We start from the raw sequence: 14,810 nt of genomic DNA on the forward strand, positions 1-14,810 counted from the left end.
ATTTCTATATACCACAATTTATATTAGTTTTCAATTGGTACATAAAATATTACCATTAGTGATGTAAAACAATGAACATTTATTTTTGCTATTATTTCTTATTATAAGACTATCCAATTCTCTGACTTATATTTCCATGTGGAGATACATCTGCCAGAACAATATTTCCAACTTCTTCTTATACCATTCCAAGATAATTTTGGAAAAGTAACTTGTATTCATGTGACTGAGTGGGGGCACTCCACCTTTGGAGCCACTCTGCCTAAAGCTTATCTGTGGACTTAGATTTTTGCTAGGAATATTAAAGAAAAATAGATGCAACTTGTGGCTTTAGAGGCAAATTGCAGTTGCATGATATCACCTATGAAGGAATGTGTGCATGCCTCAAATTCATTACTAGAAATATTATTATGCTGGTGCTGGCACTGTGGCATAGTGGGTAAAGCCACCATCTGCAATGTTGGCATCTTGTATGAGTACCAGTTCTAGTTTCGGGTTCTCCACTTCCAATCCAGCTCCCTGCTAATGTGCCTGGGGAAGCAGTGGAAAATGGTTCAAATCCTTGGCCCTTGAACCCATGTGGGAGACCTAGAGGATGCTCCACGATCCTAGCTTCAGCCTGGCCCACCCTAGGCCATTGCAGCCATTTGGAGGGTGAAGCAGTGGATGAGAGATCCCTCCCTCTCTTTGCCTCTGCCTCTGCCACTCTGTAACCCTGCCTTTCAAATAATAAATAAATAAATAGCTATTTTAAAAAATAATTATTATTATAGCAGAACGTGTATTTCTTACTGTCAATCTAATTTTTATCAGAAATAATATTTATGTGTGGCCTTTGGCCTAAAAGTTAAGCCTAAAGATTTATATTTATATTAACTCAGAGATAACATTTTACTTTTATTTTGCAATTGATAAATTACAGCTTTTATTTTTTAAGTTTTTTAAATTAATGATTACTGTTATAGAGCCCATGTTTTTAATGTAGGAAATTAGTCTGTTAATATTCATTTATATCTTTTAGCAAAGTAATAATTTCTAGTTAAAATGCCCATATCCTACATATCAGAGTGTCTAAGTTTGTGTCCTGATTTCACTCCCAATTCCAGCTTCCTGCTAGTGGCCAAACTGGGAGGCAGCACATGTTGGTTCAAGTAGTACACACACCTATCACCCCTGTGGGGGGCCTGAATTGAGTTTACTGCTCCTGCTTCCATCCAGCTGAGTCCCAACTGTTGAAGGCATTCTGTGCATGACCCAGTAGGTCATCCCATTATCTCACATGCGCATCAGGGGCTCAAGCAGACTGGGAACAGTGCAGCCAGGATACAAACTGGCATTCGGCTATGGAATGCTGCTGCTTAACCTGCTACACTACATTAGTCCCATTATAATTTCTCCTTTTTTGAACTTGCTGTGTACAAAGCAGTTAGCTATTCTATTGGCACAGTTTTCAAAATTAAATAGAATCTCTTTTTTATTTTACTACAATGTCAAAGAATTAGAGATCAATAAATAACCTTTATCCTTAATATTTCTCTCAGATCTTGAACATGTTTTAGACTTCATCAGAGGGACAGATTAAACAAAAGTATTCAAAGCAGATATGTTAAGTTAATGTCATTTACATATACAAATAAAATTCTACAGATATGCTCACCTCAAACATTTTGTCACTTCCTTGTACATCCTACCTGTCTAGAGTATTTGTAAGCATACACACATGACAGGATGATAGTGTATCAGTCTTTAGAAAAATATAGATATTCCCATGTTTGCGGCTTTAATAGGACAAATCATTGGCATCATTCCTAAGTAGATTATTTCATCCAAAGAGAATTTAGTCATTTCCATTAATAATTTGCTCAGGCATTTTTAATGCCACTCATGACATAGTTTACCTCTCGTAATCTACCATGATGAACATGTCTTAGGATTTCAAACAAATATAAGTTACTTTTGTTAATCAGAAATGGCATGAAGTCATGTCATCTACTTACCTGTATATGGTAATAACAGTTTTATTCACTGAGTAATCAATATGGCCCATTCAATTCAGTTCAGCATTTCTGGTGAAAATTAAGTAGTTCTTTCAATTATTTAGTACTCTTCCTCTCAAAGGGTCATTTTCCAAAACAGAAAAGCCTCTTCTGAACATAGCTATTTACTGCTGACTATGTGATTAACATCATAAATAATGTAGGAAAAGATTTAGAATGAGTCATAACTCAGAGATAATGTTTTCTTTTGTTTTTCAATTGACAAATTGTAGTTTGATTTTTATGTTCAGGGATAGTATGTTAGAACTTCATACATTTCAGTGCTATAGATCTCCATTTTGCAATCTCTGAAATTAATCTGTTAGTAATCATATATATCTTTTGGAAAAGCAATTAATGCTGATTAATATGATGTTAAAATGGATGTTAATCCCTTTTTCAGAGATAGCATCTTTATATCCCATCTTAGAAGATTGTAATGTAATTCTTGTTTAGTATTAATATCAGTTTCTTTACTTATGACATTTATTTTTACTTTTCTCCCAAATCAGCTGAGAAAGCACTGCTTATAAAAACCAATGCACATAAGCCACATCTGTTGAAATTAGAAGGTGTTAAAGAAAAGCTTGACTGGCCAAGCAGATTAATCAGATACAGAGAAAGTAAAGCACCTTGCACATCCACCTGCCAGTAACTGCATGGTACTTGCTCCCGTTATATTTGTTATTCATGCACATTTTCCTGTGCAATTTCAAAGATCTTTGCAGCTCAGATTAACTTCGTACATCAAAATTTATTGTAGGTGCAGCATTGTAGCTCACTGTGAAAGTCTGAAATAGAGAAAAAATACTAAGAAATCAGGTAGCAGGTATTCTTTTCTATCTATCAGAAAGCCCATTTTGTGCTTTCCATCATATCTAAGACAGATATAGAACTAATGGTGCAAGGAAGTTTAAGTCTTCACTTAAAGATCCGTAAATGCATTGAATCAAGATCATGAAAATAACTGGTCTGGGTTGTAGAGAGTAGCAAGTACTCCCAAAATTTGGTGGAATCATTATCTCAGAGGAAACACTAAACAGATTGGTCAAATGAAATTTATTTTGAAAATAGGTAAAAATAGAAGAAGAAAAACAGTATAGATGTACTTGCTTTTCCTAAAGGAACGAATTAGATTTGGAATAATGTTTCTTCAAATGTTTAAAGGATTACTCAAAAATACAAAGTATACTTTTATAGGTATAAATGGAAGTATACTTTTATAGATTAATGAAAAAAGCTTTAGAAAGACAGATTTTAGGGGTCAGCACGGTGTTATAGGAGATTAAGCTATTGTCTGCAGCCCTGGCATGTCAAATGAGCACTTGTTAAAGTCCCAGCTGTTCCACTTCCAACCTAGCTCCCTGCTAATGCACGTGAGAAAGAAACAGAGAATGGCCCAAGTCCTTAGGCCCCTACACTCATGTGGGAGACCTGGATGAAGCTCCAGGTTCCTGGCCCCATCCCAACCTAGTTCTGACCATTGCTGTCATTTGGGGAGTGAAACAGCAGATGGAAGATTCTCTCTCCCTCTCTCTCTCTCTCTCTCTCTCTCTGCCTCTGCCTCTCCTTCTCTGTAACTCTTTTAAATAAATAAATAAATCTTTAAAAAAAGATTTTAGCCCAATCCAAATAAGAAATATTCTTTTTTCAGTACATTTACCATTTTAAATATTCATTTATTAATTTGAGGGAGAGAGAGAGAGAGGGAATGAGTCTTCCATCCAATTGTTCACTTCATAAGTGGCTGCAATGGCCCAGAGCTGGACTGATCTGAACTGAAGCCAGGAGCCAGGTGCTTCTTCTGGGTCTCCTACATGGCTGCAGGGGCCCAAAGACTTGGGCCATCCTCTACTGCTTTTTCAGGTACATTAGCAGGAAGCTGGATCAGAGGTGGAGTAGCTGAGACTTGAACCAGTGACCATACGGGATGGTGACATTGCAGGGAAGCTTTACCTCCTAGGCCATAGCACCAGCCACACATTTACAATTTTTAATCCACTATGCAGAAACATACATTCACCACAGGCTGTGATAAGGCTGAAAGTGTAATTTGGGATCTCTCTCTCTCAAATTAATTAATTAATTAATTAATTTAAAAGTCAGAGCTACAAAGAGAGGGACTGACAGAAATAGATCTTCCATCCTCTGGTTCATTCTGCAAATGGCTGCAACTGCAAGAGCTGGGGGCTTCCTGCAAAGCCAGAAGTCTAGGTGCTTCATCCAGGTCTCTCACAAAGGTGGTAGTGGCCCACACACTTAGGCTATCTGCTGCTGCTTTCCCAGACTATAAGCACGGAGTTGGATAGGAAGTGGAGCAGCTGGGACACAAACCAGTGTCCCAGTGGGATTCTGGTTTCTCAGATCATGGCTTTACCCACTTTGCCACAACTCTAGCACTAGAGAATATATATTTTCAAAGACTATTTATAACAAAACACCAAATAGTCTTAATTACAGTGGAAATTCTGTCCAGTTTAAAGCTTTGCTCTGAACTAGATTGCCAACCGCACTGGCTCGTGTTCCCTCGTGACTAGTTATAGAAAAGCATAAATGGTACATCAGTCATCAATGATGTCACAGATGTGGTCCCGGAATTATGGAAGCAGATAAGATTATTGGTAAATTGAGGCGGGGTCCCATGGCTCACATGGTTAATCCTCCACCTCCGTCACCTGCATCCCATATGGGCGCCAGGTTCTAGCCCCGGTTGCTCCCCTTCCAGTCCAGCTCTCTGCTGTGGCCCCGCAGTGGAGGATGGTCCAGGTGCTTGGGCCCCTGCACACGCATGGGAGACCAGGGGAGGCACCTGGTTCCTGGCTTCGGATAGGCGCAGCACCGGCCGTGACGTCCATCTGGGGAGTGAACCAAAGGAAGGAGACCTTTCTCTCTGTCTCTCTCTCACTGTCTATAACTCTACCTGTCCGAAAAAAAAAAAAAAAATTATTGGTCAAATCCAATTTACTTTCCAAAATGTATGGTTTCACATGGTTTAAATGACGAAAACACTATGCAATATCTACTAAAGTAAGAGGACATTACAAAATTGCTATTACTAGCCAGCACCGTGGCTCACTAGGCTAATCCTCCACCTTGCGGCGCCGGCACACCGGGTTCTAGTCCCGGTCGGGGCACCAGATTCTGTCCCAGTTGCCCCTCTTCCAGGCCAGCTCTCTGCTGTGGCCAGGGAGTGCAGTGGAGGATGGCCCAAGTACTTGGGCCCTGCACCCCATGGGAGATCAGGATATGTACCTGGTTCCTGCCATCTGATCAGCGTGGTGTGCCGGCCGCAGAGCGCTGGCTGGGGCGGCCATTGGAGGGTGAACCAATGGCAAAGGAAGACCTTTCTCTCTGTCTCTCTCTCTCTCTCACTGTCCACTCTGCCTGTCAAAAAAAAAATTGCTATTACTAGTGTAAGGCACAATGATGTGAAAGATAAACAGTTCGGAGCCTCGCTGTCTTTCCAGTAAGCACCCTACCACTTACTAACTCTAATGCTGGACAAATAATGTAAAGTTCTTGCTTACAATTTCCCCACATACAAATTGGATATCAATAAGATCTACTTACAGTTTGTGTGCTAATCAAATGTGGTGATATATAAAATATTAGTAAATGACAAATAGTAAATCAATGCTTATAAATATTAACATTAAATTGTGAATACATTTATTTGGTTCCTGGCATCTTCAAAAATCAGTTTTAGAGTAAAAATTTTCAATTCAGCTCTATCAAATATTCCACTAAGTCTATAATCTGTCTGCTTCCTTCATTACAAAGCTTCTTCAAAGACTTATCTGTTGGCTATCTCTTCATTATATTTTTAATTTTCACTCCCACCATGCTACGAAGATTGCTTTTGAGAAAGTGAGAAATGACCTCATGCATTGCCAGATTTGGTGGTCTTAACTTCACTCCTTTCCCACTTGGTTTCACAAGCACTTTCTGCGAAGTTGAACGCTCACTGTCTCATGAAGTACTGTCGTCTTTAGGTTCCTGTAACGTTACACTTAATGGATTTACTCACTGGTCTCAGCGACCACACTGCGCTGTCTCATTTGAAGCGCCCATAGGTTTTGAAGTGAGTCAGGGCTGGTTCATGCCTTTCACTGCGACTGTGATTTCCATAAGACATCTTGTGATGTGGCCTCCAGTATTCTAATAATACCTAAATCTATATCTCTAATTTTGATTTCTACATAAACTTGAGAATAACATAATTTTGTCATTACCATAAGATGTGCTAACCTTATCTAAACATTAAACTGCTGATTTTTACCCTCAAACCTTATTCTCTAATATTCTGTCACATGAAAAACTATCAGCATGTACTTATTTTCTAATCCAAAAAGTAGCCAAGCTAGTAATTCATATACTTTAATCTATACTGTATATCTAAAACATTATAAATAATTATTATTGATATTACATTAAAACTTGAGGACACATACACTTTCTTTCTTTTTAAAATATATGTATGAAAATGGAAGATTATATTTTGTAAAGAATTTTGCAATATCTCAATTTATATACTATTCTTAAAATGAGACCCTGACATTTCTCCCACTGAGCAGTAGGATTTCTTCTTCCTTTCATTACAATTTTTTTATATTTGTGAGTACCTCCAGCAATGTAGCAAGTCACAAGTAACACTATGTAACATTTAATACTATATTACTTATAATAATATTTTTAAAAATGTGCATTCTGTATAGTTTAATATGCTTGCTCTTGGAATTCAGCCATCATATTCTAAGGAAATCCAAGCATCCATATCAACAGCCTACACTGTGGCATTCCAACCAAAAGACCAAGTTCCCAAATGGCATCCATATGAATACAGAGGGTTTAAATTATTCCAACTATTGGTCATCAACTCAAGCCCAGTTTCAGACTCACTCTTACCTGAAGTCCCACTGTAGAATAAGGAAAATACAATACCAATTTATATTTTCAGAATTTTTTTTCTTTTTTTTAAACTTTTATTTAATGAATATAAATTTCCAAAGTATGACTTATGGATTACAATGGCTTCCCCCCCATACCGTCCCTCCCACCCACAACCCTCCCCTTTCCCACTCCCTCTCCCCTTCCATTCACATCAAGATTCATTTTCATTTTCGATTCTCTTTATATACAGAAGATCAGCTTAGTATACATTACGTAAGGATTTCAACAGTTTGCTCCCACACAGAAACATAAAGTGAAAAATAATAGATGATTTTTTTTAAATGATGATGAAATCAGATCAGACCTATTGTCATGTTTAATCCCAGTGAGAGTCAAGTTGGGAATTGATAATTTCTTTTTTTTTTTTTTTTTTTTTTTCAGAAGATCAGTTTAGTATGCACCACGGCTCAACAGGCTAATACTCTGCCTAGCGGTGCTGGCACACCGGGTTCTAGTCCCGGTCAGGGTGCCAGATTCTGTCCCTGTTGCCCCTCTTCCAGGCCAGCTCTCTGCTGTGGCCCAGGAATGCAGTGGAGGATGGCCCAAGTACTTGGGCCCTGCACCCCATGGGAGACCAGAAGCACCTGGCTCCCGCCTTCGGATCAGCGCGGTGCGCCAGCCACAGCGTGCCAGCCGCGGTGGCCATTGGAGGGTGAACCAACGGCAAAAGGAAGACCTTTCTCTCTGTCTCTCTCTCTCTCACTGTCCACTCTGCCTGTCCAAAAAACAAACAAACAAAAAAAAGTCAGGTATTTTCAGAATTTTTGATCAACACAGTAGATAAACATAAAACAATACTTCTTTTCATTTTAAATCACTAAGTTTAGGATTGGCAATTACATAGTAACAGGAAGTATAGCACCTAGACAAAGTTAATTTTATCCTTCACTTAAAACATTGCAATTTCTTTATATATTTTCTCCCTTCTCTATTTGACCCCATAGAGTCTATTCTGGGTTGGATGGAACAGACAGGGTGATTTTATAAGAGTTTTTCTCCATACTTTACTATAAAAATTTGAATATGTACAAAATACACAGAATTTGTATATGAATAATTGTATATACACCACCTAGATTCTATAATATTTTCTATACTTTCTTTTTCACATATCTGCCCAATATATCCATCTGATAGGCAATTACAATGAAGTATCTGCACCCATGTAGGAGACCCAGAGGATGCTTCAAGGTCCTTGCTTCAGTCTGGCCCAGCCCCTGCCGTTGCAGCCATTTAAGGAATGGACCAGTGGTTGGAAAATCTCTCTCTCTCTCTCTTTCTCTCTCTTCTCTCTCTTTCTCTCCCCCCACTTTTTCTCTCTCCTCTCCTTTCCCTGTAACACTGCCTTTTAAATAAATTTTAAAATATTTAATAAAGTTACATTTCAATATAAAATGAAACATAGTGGATTTTTAAAGAATTATTTTATTTATTTGAAAGACAGAGTTACAGAAAGAGGTAGAGCCAGAGAGAGAGAGGTCTTCCATTCACTGGTTCACTCCCCACATGACCACAATGGCCAGAGCTGAGCTGATCCGAAACCAGGAACTAGGAGCTTCTTCTGGGTCTCCCACACAGGTACAAGGGCCCAAGGATTTGGGCCATCTTCCAGTGCTTTCCCAGGCCATAGCAGAGAGCTGCATTGGAAGAGAAGCAGCCAGGACTCAAACCGGTGTCCATATGGGATGCCGGCGTTGCAGGCTGGGACTTTAACCCACTGCACCACATTGCCAGCCCAAAACATAGTGTTTTTGTTTTGTTTTGTTTTGTTTTGTTTTGTTTTGTTTTGTTTTGTTTGACAGGCAGAGTGGATAGTGAGAGAGACAGAGAGAAAGGTCTTCCTTTGCTGTTGGTTCACCCTCCAATGGCCGCCGCTGCCGGCGCGCTGCAGTCAGCGCACCGCGCTGATCCGAAGCCAGGAGCCAGGTGCTTCTCCTGGTCTCCCATGCGGGTACAGGGCCCAAGCACTTGGGCCATCCTCCACTGCCTTCATGGACTGCAACAGAGAGCTGGACTTGGAGAGGAGCAACTGGGACAGAATCCGGCGCCCCAACCGGGACTAGAACCTGGGGTGCCAGCTCCACAGATGGAGGATTAGCCTAGTGAGCTGTGGCGCTGGCCTATTATTACTTCTAATTCCCCTTCACAATACATACATTCTCCAGTTCAGAAGTATCAATATTCTGAGTTTTACCACAATGGCATATTTTTCTCTATTTCAGAATATCATTTAAGTAAAATTTTATATATACTCTACTCAAGAGAACACATTTCTTTCCACAGATTTTTAACAATCACCTATGATTTTTAATTTATAGAGGTTTTTCTTTTGTTGACTGGCATTATATTATACTCATCTAACATGTTTATTCTATAATTGATGAATATTAAATATGTTAGCTGTCATTTTTTCATAAAGTACTTCACCAGAATGAAAAATTCTCTTGTGTTCCTAACTCACTGAGAATTTTTACTCTAAATGAACTGGAATTTATCAAATATATATCCATATCTGCAGAATATTTGAATCATTCAGAAGCTAAAGAATCATTACTAGCTGAGATGTTTGCTGAAGACAAAAGCAATATGAATTAGCTGTGTAAGAAAGTAGTTACAAACCCCACTAGAACATTGAGACAAGTGATAGAAGAGAGGGCTGTACTGACTATGAGTATTTCCAATTTACTTTGCTATGAACATGTCTATATGTACATCAAACATGCTTTTAAAGGGAGTGGAAATTTTGCAGAGTAGATTGGCAGGCACAGGAGAGACAATGCTGCAGTTCCAAAGACCAACAGAGTAGATACCTGGCAAAGCTGCTGCTTTTGTTGTCTAGAGTCCAGTAGTCTGTGAGCAACAGAGTTAAAGTTCAAATTTGAATTGAGTGTTGTTTGCTATAGAACCAAGAAGAACCAAGAATGCTCTTTTACTCAGGAAGACCACTGTTTTGTTTTAATGAGACTTCAACTGATTGAATGAGGCCCACCAACATTAAAAAGATGACAAATAAATGTTAATATCATCCTAAGCACCCTCCAAGAAACATCCAGAATAATTTCTGACCAAATATCTGGGAAACTCATGTCCCAAAACCAAACAAAAATTAATCACTTCAAATTCATTTCATGTGTTTATTGCATGTGTGTGCATAAAACCTTTGTTGTCAGCAAGCACTTTAGCTGGTAATGGTTCTTTATCTTGCAGCATGATTCAAATATTTTATAGATATAGAAGCACACCTATGAATTTTAAACCATTTAGGAAAACAATTTTCAATGAGATACACACACACATACTTAGCCATGTATAAATCATATGTAGTTTCTAAAGAAAGTTAACAAGGACATTCTCTACCTAACCTGGTAAAATGATCCCAAAACAAAAACCACACTCACCATCCCCAGAAGATAAAACTTATTGTGGTAATGTATATTCCTCTCCTTTATATCCCATTACTTAAATACAAAGATTGATACTTTTAAGTATTTTGACTATATGTATATATAGTGTTATAATTAGAAACTATGAAAGTTAAAAATATATAAATATTAATATACAAGTCAATATCTCTTATGCTATCTGAAAGGGAGTAAGAGAAGAAAATGATTTTTATAGATACACATATTTATAACAAAATAATGAGGAAACACTTGTGGCAATTACAGTCTTCTCTACTGTGATTACATGTTCATAGCTGGTATTCATAACTACATTCTTCCATAACTCCTTCAATAACCCTTTAGCCTTTCACAAGTGCCCTAGCTGATCATGGTTTTATATCCAGTGGGGTGACTCAAACTACTCTGCTTAGCTTATCAGTAAGCAAAGAAGCAATATAAAATTAACCACTTTAAACTTATGTATATTTGAGACTATCACATATCAAAAGAATCTTATGCAAAGATACTAAAATATCATGGATACTATTTTTTATGAGTTGTCTTTCTCCAAGTTGGAAATGTACAACTTAAAAAGAAACATGTTATTAATGGCCACTCATAGACAGATTCGGGTAGCCAAATTTCATTGTGAAATATTTAGATTTTTTCCAAAATATAAATGTCTATTTTCAGTAAGGAGAGAAAAGATAAAGAGGATGCATTACAACAATCATTCCACTAAGAAAATCAGAAACATACATGCAAGGAAAGTGTATTTCTTGTCTATGATTTTCTCATTTGTGGGGATGTACAGGAAAAATAGATTTGGATTCTTTCCTACTAAGTGAAAAAACATGCATATGTTTAAAACATTAGTTTTTTGGGTTTTTTTGTTCATTTGGTTGGTTGGTTGGTTTGGTTTTGGTTTTGCTTCTCAAATATCTTTCATGTTATACTAGTTTATAAAGAAATCTCACATGCACTGAAGACAAAATCATTGAATTTTGAGGACAATTTCTCTTTTCCATTATATCTTTAGCATGTAGCACAATGCCTGTCACAGAGCACTATTTCCACATAGATTTACTGCACACTTAACTGACTGCATCAATATGTAGTAAGGAAAGATTTTTATGCATCAATTAATCACTAGTGTAGAAGAAGTTGTGTGAGGCTATAGAATTAGATTATATGCTCTTATATTTTCCATCCAGTTCCAGAGTGTTTCAACAAATGCATAAGAATTAATGTTTTTTCTAGACAACTTCAATTTCAATGATTTTACGGCTGCCTAGAATTTTCCTGAGGTGGTTCTTTAGGGGTTATTAGAAATTCTTCACCTTTAGAAAAGTGACCCACATCTTCAAGCCTATTGATCATCTTCCTTTCTTCATGATCATGGAATCCTTTTTTTTTTTTTTTTTTTTTGACAGGCAGAGTGGACAGTGAGAGAGAGACAGAGAGAAAGGTCTTCCTTTGCCGTTGGTTCACCCTCCAATGGCCGCCACAGCCGGTTGCCGATGGCAGGAGCCAAGTACTTATCCTGGTCTCCCATGGGGTGCAGGGCCCAAGCACTTGGGCCATCCTCCACTACATTCTCTGGCCACAGCAGAGAGCTGGCCTGGAAAAGGGGCAACCGGGACAGAATCCGGTGCCCCGACCGGGACTAGAACCCGGTGTGCCGGCGCCGCAAGGCGGAGGATTAGCCTAGTGAGCCGCGGCACCGGCGATCATGGAATCTTACATAGTACATCAAGTCTAGGTGAAAACATTCCAAGAATCCCCCAAGAAAGCACGACTTTCCAGCGAAAAGAATATATCAGCATTTTAGAAAGTTACAGTGAGTGGGTCTTGCTAAGTGATGTTATGTAAATATTTGTTGCACAACATGTCATGCGAAACCTGTGAGTGCTAACTTTCCCTTCCTTTCACCTTCAGTTCTAATGCCATGGCTTTATTGGGCATTTTGTCTAACTGCAAAGACTGCACACACATCACAGAGATTTGCAGAATTCACCATGCCTGCAGTTTACTGAAATGTACTACATAAAACATAGTGCATGAGAAAAATTTAATGTAGAATTTGTTCACGAGTAATCATCTTACAACAAATACTTTAATTTATTGGAGAAACTGCAAGATCATACAAACCTTCAACTTCTTTTCATTATCTATGGTTCACTTGAGTTCTTTTTAAGTTTTGGGCTGCTTTTGATACGCCAGTCTAGTTCCAGAAGTGTCTTCTGGTCCCAAATTGACCAACCTATTATTTTCTATCCCACACCTTTATCTTCCCTTTTCTTAGTTCCTAGTATTACAAATACTCCTCCTTTACTTAATGTCCTCAACAATTTAATGAGATAGATTATCAATCCTTTTTTTAGTTTTAGTAATAAATTAACTGAGAGTGACTGCCTCTGAAACAAATATCTCAGGTCTTAGTTCTGCTTTGGATTGGGGAACAGCCTAAACTTAGTAATTTGGACTGAATGGCCTTTATTATATGCTTTAAAATCATCTGTTGTAAGATATGTGCAAGCATGTTTGCTTTTTCTACTCTAATGAATCATTCCAAAGATATCTTAGTAAAATGAATTATATCAATCACACACACAAAAATTGTCTTATGAATGATTAGCAATCATCTCAATGCACACACACATTTCTTCCCGGAAAATTTTGTTCAGCCCTCCAAAGTGATATATGAGGATACTTGAAAGAGTTCTTCGAAGATAAAGTTAAAAGGTAAATTTACTTTGGTGTGAAACATTATTAAAATCTGTTCATAATTTTTATAACTTTTTTCAGATTTATTTATTCATTTGAAAGGCAGAGTTAGAGAGAGAGAGAGAGAGAGAGAGAGAGAGAGAGAGAGAGATCTTCCATCTGCTTGAATGACCATAAAAATCAGAGCTGGTCCAATTCTAAGCCAGGAGCCAAGAGCTTCATCTGGGTCTCCCAAGTGGGTGCAGAGGCCAAGCACTTTGACCATCTTCCACTGCTTTCCCAGATTCATTAGCAGGGAGCTGGATCAGAAGTGGATCACCCAGGACTGGAACTGGCATCCAGAAGGGATACTGACACCACAGGTGGCAGCTTTACCCACTACACCACAGTGCTGGCTCCAACACACATTTTCATAACATATATTTTCCATTATAAAGACCCCTAGTATGCAAAGATTTCCAACCTTTTTGAATAATGATGCATTTAACATTTGATTCCATTTTCCATAAACTTTTTGAAATACCCCCATGTACAATAAACATTAACACTTATCTTGACACTGTACGTAAAGAGTCTTTAGATGACTGGCTTTATTTTGACATTTCCTTAAAATTTTTCTAGTATGTTTACCAATTCACCATCATCAAAAATGTCATGGAATTTGAAGTAAGAATATTTTTAGAGTAAGACTTAGACTATAGGTTTATTTAGAGTAAGAATAAATAAAACCATGTAGAATTAAGGAACATATCAACCTGTGCTGTGTCTCAAATTAAAGTTAAAATTCTCCTGGGCAAATACATCACTAAACTCACAAATACTCTTGGTCAATGGCAGGGTTGCCAGATTTGGGATATTTTGTGTCACACTTTGGTATGCACAAGTATTTCACTAAGTAGAGACAGGACATTAATTTTATAGCTTGTGGCACTTAGTCTAGTTAATCCTTCAGCTCCTGCCACTGATTGCTTGCAGTCTATAGTAGCCCTTCAGCACCCAAGTGCACTTCTCTTAATTTTTAATATTATGAGCTAAATACTAAGTTCCTTTCCCAGCTAAGGTCAGTTACTTTTATCTGTTGATTCAGGAAAAATAAGTTTATATAAAGAATATTAGTAGAGTAGGTTGATTTGGAAACTTTTTTATCAAGAGATGGATCACAACAGTTTCATTAGAAGCCAATGGGCATACTTTCTAACATAGGCACATGACCCTCATAGACTAAACTCTCTCCTTACCGTTCTCTAACTGTAATTCTCTCTAGGAAACCTACTGAGAAGTGTTGGAAGGGAATTGAAGAGGAAACACAAAGAAGAGATTTTTAGGGATGGTAAGTAAAGGAGGACTATAAGCTTCAGTTGCATTCAAAAAATCACCTTTGCTTAGAAAGAAAAAAATTTAAACAAAAAAAAGTTGCTTAACGGAAGTCCCAGGCTTGTGCTCTAAACAAATATTACCCTCAAAACAGAGTTACATAAATTTAAATATTCACATGTTGTTATTATTAAGAAATTTCCCCATGGCCAGCACTGTGGCTCACTTGGTTAATCCTCCGCCTGCGGCGCCAACATCCCATATAGGCACTGGGTTCTAGTCCCGGATGCTCCTCTTTCAGTCCAGCTCTCTGCTGTGGCCCGGTAGGACAGTGGAGGATGGCCCAAGTGCTTGGGCCCCTTTACCCACATGGGAGACCAGGAGGAGGCGCCTGGGTCCT

Source organism: Oryctolagus cuniculus, chromosome 2, assembly GCF_964237555.1.
Source record: "Oryctolagus cuniculus chromosome 2, mOryCun1.1, whole genome shotgun sequence".
NCBI lineage: Eukaryota > Metazoa > Chordata > Mammalia > Lagomorpha > Leporidae > Oryctolagus > Oryctolagus cuniculus.